Source organism: Morone saxatilis, unplaced genomic scaffold, assembly GCF_004916995.1.
Source record: "Morone saxatilis isolate NCDOM2014 unplaced genomic scaffold, NCSU_SB_2.0 Contig8, whole genome shotgun sequence".
Classification (NCBI taxonomy): Eukaryota; Metazoa; Chordata; class Actinopteri; family Moronidae; genus Morone; species Morone saxatilis.
The window spans coordinates 5518996-5530707 of NW_023340257.1; positions in this window are offsets into that span (position 1 = coordinate 5518996).

Consider the following 11712-nt stretch of genomic DNA (forward strand, 5'->3'; position numbering starts at 1 on the left):
ACACACATTCACACACAGACACAGGCTATCGGCACCGCTGCAGGCTCTCAGTCCCACAACTCACAGCAATGACAGCTCGCCACATCAACATAAGCAACAATAATGGCCAGAGGGAAAACATGCATAGATTTTATGACGTACATGTATTGACAGTGTAATAGCCCTCCTATGCCCAAAAGGCGCCTGCGAGGGCCTGGGCTGGTTGTGTGTGCCTGTGTGAGTATGTGTGAATGGTATTCGATCTTTCTCCTTTTTCATTCGTGTATTTTCAATTTAGCACCAGTGTAAATAAATCTTTGAGACCTGAAAGGACTCTGAGCATCATCAGGCACAGCAGCTGGCAGGAAATCAGCTACATTGTCACTTACTTTCAACTCCTTATTTAACCCACTTTATGTCAGGTATACTCACTATTTCACACTTTAAAGATGAGCTCAAGAAGAACTAGCCTATTAGTATAATAGAATATGGTGCCCATTAAAAGTATTGGAAGTTTCCACAAAAAAAGACCCTTTAATGTCAAAGTGAGAACTCTATGAAGTGATCTAAATTAATTACAAATATAAAATACTTGTAGGTCTACTCAGTCTTCCCTCCAAGTCAGTATCTAGCAAATACCCCAGTCTGTGTGGATTCCTTTTTCCTTATAGCTGCGACATGGTGAAGCACCCTGAAGCTTGGAACTTCTTCAAAGTTCTCATAGGTCTCTTGGTAGCAACCCTCTGTAGTCTCTTTGCACTCATGTCACTTATTCATGTTGTGGGTCTATGGATGGCAATGTCTGTCTGTTGTCAGTCCGACTGTCCAACACTTTGGTTCAGACTGAAACATCTTCACATCTGCTGGATGGATCTCCATCACATATTGTACAGATATTTATGTTCCACAGACAATGAATAGTCCCAACTTTTGGTAATCCCTGCCTTTTCCTTTAGTGCCCCCAGTAGGTTGAAGTTTTAACTCATCCCTTGTAATATTTAAACACCTGTCATATGGATTGGCACAAATTTGACTACAGCCATTCATAATTCTCTGAGGATGGATCCTAATGACTTTGGGGGTGATCTGCCTTTTAGCATCACCAAGAGGTTGACATTTTTTTTTTTTTGTAAAATATCTCAACAGCTGTTGAATGAATTGGCATGAAATGTGGCTTTTCATCTAGCACCATCATCAGGTCAACATTTTATTTTGTCCTATATGTTTCTTTATGACTAATACTGATACTACTAATACCAAAATGATTTACATTCCCATCAGTGCATTGTGTTCAGAGATAATTCAGAAACGTTAGCATGCTAACCCACTAAACTAAAATGGTGAACAGTTGACCATTATACTTGCTTAATATCAGCATGTTAACATTGACATTGTGAGCATGTTAGCATGCTGACATTAGCATTTAGCCCAAATCAGTCTCACAGAGCTGCTAGCACAGCTATAGTCTTGTTAAGGACAACAGGCTCTGGGCAGATTTACTGCGGTGCCATCATTTCTCCAACTCCAAGGGATGTTCAGTAACTTTTCTAATTTTCTTATTCCCATCCACTGACTTGTGCCTTTAGGCCATCTTTTTGCAGAGTTGATTGGAGTGTTCCTTTGTCTTTGTGGTGGAGTGTTTGCCAATTTTTTTCTGTTAATAAGTGTAAAAAAAAGCTACATTAAATCTACATTGATTCATAAAAAATGAAAGCTTCTAAAGGGATTGGTGAATACTTTACTAGATACCATAAATACAAGCTCCCAATATTAAAGAGTCTAAATTATCTTTGCATTATTGATGAACCCACAGAGAGATCAAATAAGAGTGAATTGATGTTAAAAAAAGAAGAGCTAAAGAGGGAGACAGAAGTATTTCTGTATCTCTCTGTCTTCCTGTCTTCCTGTCTTCCGGAGAGCCTGACACAGACACAGACTTGTTGAAGCATTTCAAATCGTATTTCCTACACAACATAAACACCCCACTGAATAATTCATGTACAACAAACACACACGACCACACAGTGAACCATTTATTTATTGTCAACAAGGAAGTTGAGGGGGATGCACTGCTGTGTCTGTATCAACGAGCAGGAAAAAAATATGTGCAAGCTGCCTTGTCGTCTTTTATGGTGCAATAGCGGCTGTGTGTGTGTGTGTGTGAGAGAGAGATAGTGGGAGTGAAAGCAAGGGAATTTTTTCTCTGGAGAAAGAACAAGTAAGAGTAAGCAGGGTGAGAATAAGAAGCAGATGTGTTGCATGGAGTGTCTCCTGCACCGTGAAGCAGGATGTTTGTCATTAGTGTCCCCCTGTGGGACTCGATGGTGGGGCCTGTGTCCTGCCTCAGGCCCCACACATACACGCCAATAATGAGTCTGGAAATGAGTCACTTCAAACCCACCATTCCTACTCCCTCCCTCCTCCCTCCCTTCTGTTTCCTCATTAAACTTCTTTTCATTAAGTTGAGAATTATTTAGAAAGGAGGGTTTGTTATGTGAGTGTATAACTAATCTTCATACACTGCTTGGTGGTCAGTGGGAATTGCTCTATATCACATTCCATAAAAGTAATTACTACTAGTATTAGTATTAGTAATAAGCATCTCACATGACCATTTCTAAACATTTGCAGGAGACATTGAATGTATTTATTGGCATGACATTGATCAAATTTAAAGCTGCACTAATCAATATTTGTACATGGACAATGGATCAAATGACTATATGTAATATGAAAGGGGTTACTTAAAGTGGCAAACCCACAGAGAATTATTCTCACCCGACCCTGCAATCCCCCACCAGTTCCACGCAGCTTTATAGCCTGTTTTAGCTCATTGTTTTGGTTATCTGACTATCAAATGAACGGTTTGATTTACTCTCACTGGCCTCATCACTATTGTTTCCAGCAGCTGCAGAAAGCTGTTTTCAGCAAAAAACTTGCCCAGCACCAAACGACAAACAAGGTTAGCAACTAGCAAGCTATTTCTAGTTGGTGGAGATCAAAATAGAGCTATAAAAAGGGAAAATATTGGAATGAAATTCATCAAGTCACAAGAAACACAACTCCAAATTAATTTTAATGTTGCTCAGTGTCTGCTTGGAGTGTAAACTAATCCATTAATCTCAATATCTCTGCAACACAGAGACACAATCACATCAAAACAGTTATTTCTTCACATTCTGTTGATAATTCTTTTAATTTTTTAATGTTTTAAACAAAAAATCTTACATATCACACCTGTAAAGCAATATGAAGGCTTATTTCTATCACTTTAAAATATTTTCAGCTTCAGTTAAAATCCATCAGTATGAATACCCACCTAGAAAAATCCCACAGATGTACCCAGATGTTCTCAACCAACCTTTAAATGGCATGAAGCTGGTTGCTCCACGTGATAAAGCCAAATAGGTTTTCAGCTGATATGCAAGTCTGCACTGGCTGTGATAAATTACCAGACCTTTTCTGGGTCATGGAAATTGAGCATAGTATAATATCACATCAGATGGAGCAGCGAAGGAGCAGGTCTGCGTCACTCAGGCTCTTACCACGGCTGACAGTTATTATTAGGGAACAATCTGAAATTTTGTGTAAGAAGTAACTTCTCTTGGTCAGCCTGCCTGAAAGACTCAAGATGACTAACAGCCGAATGATGCACTTAGGGTTAGGGTTAGGGTCATGTTTGAGTGCAGTTAAATGTAGGATAATATGCCCTTAATTCATATTTAAGGGTCTTAAATCATAAAAAAAAGTAAAATCTAATCTATAGCTGAATTCTGAATGTTAAAAAATGGTTTTGTATTTTGGACTCACCTTCCTTTCTCACCCAGATGAGCTGACGCTCTGCATCTCCGCTCCATCGGTCTGGACATTTCAGCATGTCACCCTAATCCTATTTACTGTACATACTGTAGCTCACAGCCTCTTTGGGAAACTAATAATGTGGCCTATGAAAGCAGGAGTGCCGCAGTGATGGAAATGTACTCAGAGGTACTACTGCTGATGAGCTTATTATAAGAACCACAACTTTCTCTCAGGCCCTCGTTGCGACTGAACTTTTGATCTTTATCTCACAGAGTCTAATCTTAGAAAGCTTCTCATTACATTTTGTTTGTTTAATGTGCCATTTTCCTGAGCAGATCATAATAACTTTCTCAAACGGGCATCTGCAGGAGTCACTGTCTGTTGAGACACTTAACCTTCACTGAATTAATGAGATTCTGGCTCAAAACAAGAAGTGGTCACCTTTTGCTTTAGAGCCGGTAGCACAATTCTTAGTGGTATGAGCGCTGACCTCCTCCTCTTTGAGTTAACTAACAAATTCAGTCAACAGCCCCATCTGAAAATGCCCTCTCACACCTGTCAACACAAACAAAAGAGAAAGCAAATGGGCTCAAATCTTTGCTTGTCCGCAACTGAAATGTGTTGCTTTCAGAGTTTAGATAGCCTTGCCTTCCTGTACACAAACAGCAGTCAAGAGTCAACCTTTTACCTAATGAGCGTTACCATGGAAACGTAAGCCAAAAGCTAATTTGCATCTGTGTTGTTGGTCCGGAGAGATCGCTGCTACAATTCAAGACAGAGGAGAGCCTCCAAAACACAGAATGAAAAAGACAATCACATGGATAGTGTGAATGAATGAATGAAGTGTCTCATTCTTATGTTGATTGGAAATTGTTCAAATCAATGTGATACTGCAGATTTATACCAAAATGCTATATTTGCTGGCTGTGAGGCTTGGCTTTTTATTTAAAATGTTATATCATCTAGTCAGTGAATATAAAACATTGGATGCAATGAATACAACAGTGTTTTAATGTATATTTTTAGGAAACATCATAAAAGGGGCCATATTTTCCATCAATCTTCAGTTTTTTGCTCTTAAAAGTGGCAAGGATATGTGATGTCTCCCTTGAAATACCATGTCACCCACTGCGTGAGTTGTTCCTTTTATAAAAAGTGTCTGACTAACATTGGGGGTGTATGGACACGGTCACACGTGTGACATGAAGCCAGGCGCAGCCAGTCCTGCCCTGGTTTGAAAATACTTGGTCACGGCTTTGTTAGTGCTGTGTGTGAAGCTTCATTAAGTCAGTGGGAGGTGTTGTTCCTTCCTTCCTCGATCACTACTAATGAGCACTATCATAGTTCACTGTCAAAAGGCAAAATCTCCATTTATTTCTCCCTGGAACTCACTTGGACCAAAGCCTGGCTACATGTAGCCGCCGCACTCTCCAGTCCTTCTCTCTAATGGCAAACAAAGCAAGACATGTATTTCTACTGGCTGTTTAAACACACCTGTCTAATGAACGGCAAATTGAGCTGCACTGGTTAATTACGCACTCAAAGACCTGTCCCCTATAGGCTTGTTACCATGACAACCATACGCCAAATCAGAATCTCCATCATTATCTGCATGAAAGCTGCACTCTGTTACTGTCACTAATGAACATAACTGATCTGAAGAAAAGACTTCATGCTTCTTCTAGTCCACGCTTTGTGTTACTGAGCTGTGTCTACATCAAAAGTCTGACTCACATTTAAGAGTACTTTATTGTGGTGCCTCTCTGTACCTGATATGGTGTGCTAGTAGCTGATACATGTGGGAAATGTTTCCCCTGTGGATGGATTAAACACCTCTGATACCTCTGCAAGTTTGCAACGGCTCTGTCAGTCAGTTTCTGAATTACACCTCATCTGTGTTTAAGTCTGGAGAACAAGGAGGCTAATTGTGTATTAACTGCCATATGGTAAAAGCAATTATAAGCTAAAATTGCATTCTACATGGGTTGAGAATCTAATAAAGCCTGATAATGTGGCAACATCTTGAGCGATGCTCATCATTTTACAATCATTATTTCATCACTGTGTGATTGGCATTTTATTATAGCTTCAGTAATGTTACCCCACTGCAAACCAGTTTAGTGCAGTGTTAGATTTTGAGAATGTATTAAATTATCAGGTGGTAAATACATAAGTGGTGTGGTTGAAGAAGAGGAGATTGGAGTGCTTTGGTAGCATTCTGCAATCAACGTTTTGGCCTGAATTGAAGTATCAGTATTTCAAATTGTTCTGGTTTTGTCTTTAAGTAAACGCCTACCTGTGCCCACAAATCTTATATTCCTTTTTACATTTTGGCTAGGACCAGTGTTTATCAAATGAAACACAATGTTAGTTCAGAAGCTTGTAAGAGTTGGGATTTTGCCCAAGTGATTAAGAGTCATCTGTTGCAGTGTTCATGCTGCAGTGTGCATACAAAAGCAGACACACACCTTCTTAGACAGGATTTGATAAAAGTGTGCCAAAAACATCATAGTCATAATGAATAATAATATTTTGTCCGGTTCATCATGCATTATTCAGAATTGGGTAGTTATAATTTACCAATTGCAGCTGCTGCTTTCTTACAAGCTACAGTATAGTTTACAAACACACTTTTGACATGTTTTAATTAATTCTAATAGAGCTTGCAATTTTCTTAGCAAAGCACCTTTTGTATCTGCACTTGTATTGTCGATATGGCACTAGACAGCAGATGTCCCTCCCTGCATCAGTAGGGTTGTTGTAGGCCTTTCATTTTAATTGTATCCCTGCTGGAAGCTACTTGAATACCACATTGATTCAATTAAGTGCCATGCTTAAAGGCCAGCATAGTCAGTTATGCTCCCAAAACACTGATATCAAGTTGCATGAAAAATGTATAGGATACTTTTTTTTTGCAACTTGATAGCATCTCTTAGAAATCTCTTTAGCATCTCCTCCCTGCCTGGAAAATGCTCCGGGTTTGTTTGTTTTTAGCTTTTTGCAAAGATGGAAAGCTCCACAGGATACATTATACAACGGTTTTATGATGAACAATGGGGTGAATGCAGCTTTAATCCTTGTATCTGGCTGCTGCCCTGAGCATGTAGCACTAGGCATCACTTGAGAGCGGTTCTTAAGAGTTACTCTTATTCTCGGTCATAAGTAGGAGTGAGTCACTTGATAAATGTGGGCCTAAGTGATAATATATATATAATATAGACAGTTAGACACACACTGTGTGTTTGTAAAGCTATAGGAGCATGATGAAATTCAAACTGAGGTTAGGGATACTTTTATCTTTATTAAGTAAGACATTTCATCACGCTAAAACACACAATCACATCACTTGATTACTTATTGAACCAGTAGGCTGAACCCAGTCTGTATTCTTGAACTGTTTCTCATTAACACCAAGATCATGTAACATTAACGTCAGCGTAATTAGCAGCAGACAGGTAGCAGTGAGCTGCTGATGTTGTATCTGGCTGTTTGGGGACTAACTGCATAACAACAGTGTGTACAGTGGCTGAGTGGAGGCAAACTGTTTATGTGCCTGGGTGGGTCTGCAGAGCAGTTATTTATACTAATGAACAAGGGTTGTGCAGAGGTGTGGGACAGAACAAAGTGGAGAAAGACGGAGAGAGTCAGACTGAGAAAGTGAGGGAAGAAAGACTGTACGTATCTAAATACATGGAACATTAAGAAGAAAGAGTATGGCCAGTTCTTTAATTGAGCTGCTACCACACACAGATTAATTCAGCTCAACTATGTACTGAGATTAAACCAAAGCAGAAATACACCAACCTGCTCTTCCTTTTGGAAGAAAACAAGACAACAAAGGAGGAGAGTTTGTATGTCTATCCACAACCCTACAATTATAAAGCATTTTTTTGGTTGTCCAGCTCACAACATGCTGAATAGGTTTGTTTTTTGCAACTGTAACACAACTTTATAAGGTGATGAAATTTTATGATGTTGTGTTATCAGCCAAGTTAAGAGGAAAACAAGAGGAAAGTCCCTATTGTATATCACTCAAGCATTTGGCAAAAAGTACGACTGATGTATGCGTTTCAGCAACAAGGATGTTTTAACCTCCTGTCTACAAGTGGGAATATGCTGCTTAGGTACATACCTGCTACTTTTGACCTCCTTGCACCTGCATTTTAGCAAATATCTGACCAGTTGTTTAACATGAAGGATGGAATGGCATACAAGCTTTATACCATTATATATTATATAATAAGTTGTATTTTAATTCATATTTACAATTCAGCTTCTAGACCAACAATGCAAAAATTATCTGGTTTAGTGATGGCTTGTGACAAATGCAAAAAAATATGAATAAATAAACAACAAGCATCATCTTACTGATCAGTTAAATATCAGTGCTCTTATTCATTTTTTCATTATAGAAGCTGCTGCAACACAAAGTAAGCTAGTTAATCTGGTTGTAAATGGCACCAAATACCTTTTTACCATCTGATATCTGTGGTGCACACTCCTAAAAAATGCACACACGTGTTCCCAGTTTTAAGAAATGTATACTAGGCTGTGGACTGAGGACCAAGTCATAGCTGATGATCGCGGCCAGAAGAGATAAGAGACAAAACTGGCAAAGGAACAAAAAAATGTGTGGGGGGCGTGAAGGGTTAATAGATGAAAGAAGTTCAGTGTAAGCTCACAATATGGCACTGTATGAAATTGTATTAAGGTTTGGAACTGGCATTAAAAAGATTACAGGTCCTGGTTTCATTGTCTCTGCCAGTATGTCAATATGTATTATATGTTAGTAATAATTATTAATAATATAATGATTCAATCTAAATATCTTAGCCTCATTAATAATAAACACAGATACTTATCAGTTGAACCCTTGTATACATGCAGCAGTTTTTGGAGGCTGTTATGTCAGTGCATTATCAGTCTCCATGCTGCTGGACAGATCTCCAGCAGATTCTCCAAATGGCTGCCTTCATCTGTCTTGACAGGAAATTGATCAGCCCCAGCACTGTTATTCTCTGTGCTGCCTGCGCTTTGGAGGCAAACACAAATGACCTGAATGTCAACTCTTAGTCTGACAGTAGAGAGGAGGTCAGAGAGATTGGAGAAGGAGTAAGGTTATCAAATATGTAATATATAATTGTTGCTAACATTTGTATTTGTTTAATTACAGTTTACAGCATTACTTTGATCTGTTGAGTGGGTCTGTGTTGCAGTAGAGAGGAGAGGAAAAGATGTAGTACAAAATGTAAGTAGTGAATTATGACTCATCCACTCAGGGTATTTATAGACAAAGGGACAAAACAAAGCAATAATCATTAGAGGTGGATGTCACAAAATTATTGTTTGCATGGAAACATAGTATTACTCATAGGCTGTGTAAAAGAAGTGGACATAGCCACAGTGACCCATTTTTAGTGGACCCAACAAAAGGCTATCTTATCAGCTTACACTAGTGCTAGCTAGCTGGCTTGGTTGGCAAGGTGCATCCGTAATTCATGTTAACTGTGATATTATTAGACCTTTTTCACAGCCGCTATTTTGACATGAAATAGTAGGGTAAACAGGTGTTACCAGTGATACTAATTATGGTTCCATTCCATTTAGGCCTGTTTGACATGAATGGAACGGAACCTTATTTAGTATCATTGGTAACACCTGTTTACCCTACTATTTCATATCAAAATGGCTGCATGGAAAAAGGTGCATTGTATGCTAATTTCGGCTTGCGAAAATCAGGCTTAAAATAAAAGCCGACTCCTTAGAGTATCATTTAGTACAACTGAATGTGACTTTCATGAACATTATTTCAAAGTTCAAAGAAAACATGGACTAAACCCAAAAACAAGGACCCAACTCGTAGCTAGGTTAGGCAACAAGTCTGTTCATCTGTGACCTCTAGAAGGCGTTTCCTGATCTGACGCCACCATCGGCAGGTTGTCATTTGTCTGTGCCTTCCAAAACTGTGACATATTCACTGCTGAAAAAGAAATCAATTTTATGACTTACAATGCTATAGTTACAGTTTGGTTAGGTTTAAGCACAAAAAAAACTTAATTATCTTTAGGGAATGATTGATGATTATTCTTTCCTATTCCAGCAAAACAAATTCATTAGGAAACTGTTTACTGAGCTAATAAGTCAAGTGAGACGTAAGAGTTTTTTATTGCAGCCAATGGAGCTGCCCCCTGCTCGCCATTACATAGAATACAGGTTTAAGACACTTCGGCGTTGGCTTCACTTGGCAGACCCAGAAGCTCCATTATCTACTGTCAATGGATGTAAATGAAAACGAACAGTGGTTGATTGTTTTGAAGTCCAAAGTCCCTACACTGACATTGTCACTCTATAACAACATCACATGACTTTCTCCCTTGCGTTGAAGGTACTGTTCAAATAAAGGGAATCAATCAACCGTGGTTACAGTTTGTTTGGATCCAAAGTGTTTGAAATGGATTCCATTGATGAGACTGCAGCACTTGCGAGCATAGACATACACATGCAGTGTCTGTGTAGGTCAAAGTGCAAATCCTTCTCTTTCTTCTCTTTTCTTCCACAGCTAGGTCTCTTGACACCATTGAAAAGGTTGCATCCCACCGAGGTCTGGGGATTATCCAGAGTAAACAGTACATTATTTTTGTGGTTTTGAGCTCTTCAGTTTTCATTTTCTATGCTCAGCACCATAAACCAAATTCCTTTCACCTCATTGTATTGGGGTGGCGGAGAAGTCTCAGAAGAGGTATTATCAGCCTTGTTGGATACCACCAAAGAGAGAAAAAAAGTATTTTCTATTGGTGAAATGATCCTTTGAAGCCCCCTTTGAAGTCCCCTATGAATAAATGTTTGGTACTCAAAAAGATTTTGGATGGAGAATTGCTTTAACACTGTGAATGTACAGATAATGAATGTACCGCTGCAGTGACTGCACCTCATACAACAGTGTACCTTCCAACCTCAGGCAACACACTTACAGTATAAGCCTTTCCAACATAAAACACCCCCTGAAAATCCAATGCCAATGTTCCCAAAACCCACACAAACAGACGTGTTGACTGCAGTAGCCTGGCAATTTTCCGTATTTGAGGACCATTCTAAACTCCACCTCCATGTCCCCAAGGAGTTTACTGACTACACTGACCACTGCCAACAAGATGGGCTCTTCCAACTTTATTCCCTGAACAGTTTAGGAGTAACTAAAAGTTCTCTTTTAACCAGTTAACAGTATCCCAATTGAATGCAGTATTTCTCCACCCTTAATGAGAACAGGCAGTCCTACCATCACCTCCTCAGTCACAGAATATTTTTGCAGTTTCTCTCACTTCACTGTATAATGACACACACTCACACACACAGTCAACAAGAGTGGAGCTCTAAATCAATATAAACCTTTTATGAAACGTCTTATATCACAACTGCCCTGGGCACTTCTCAGTTTGATCCCCGCTTCCTATCCTCAGTGACATTTACAGGAAAAGCTTACTTTTGGTAAGTGTCAAGCCCATTGTGTGATGATAACTGTTACATAATACAACGCTTCAAGTGAAGTGTCAACATAATTAAAGCATTAAAGCAGCCCTTTGAGGTTTTCTGTTGGCAGTAAGTTACTACATTTGACGGACATCTAATGAGTCACAGGGTGTGCATGTAAACATATCGACTATCCTAGAAACTGTTTTAAAAAGTCACAAACACAAGGTCGTACAACAAAATGCAAGCTTTTGTAAGTATATTAAAAATAAATTGGAAAACAAAGGTGATTTTAATATTTCAAACCTTGCACAGCTATCATGATTTTCAACTCCACCCACTTGCATATTTTGGATGGAAGTGACTAATTAGATGCTTTATTACGCCAAAGCAGAAAGTACACTCCACAAGAAAAGAGTCAAAGTGCTGGAGACAAAATGCCAATCACTGGCATATATTTTGTAT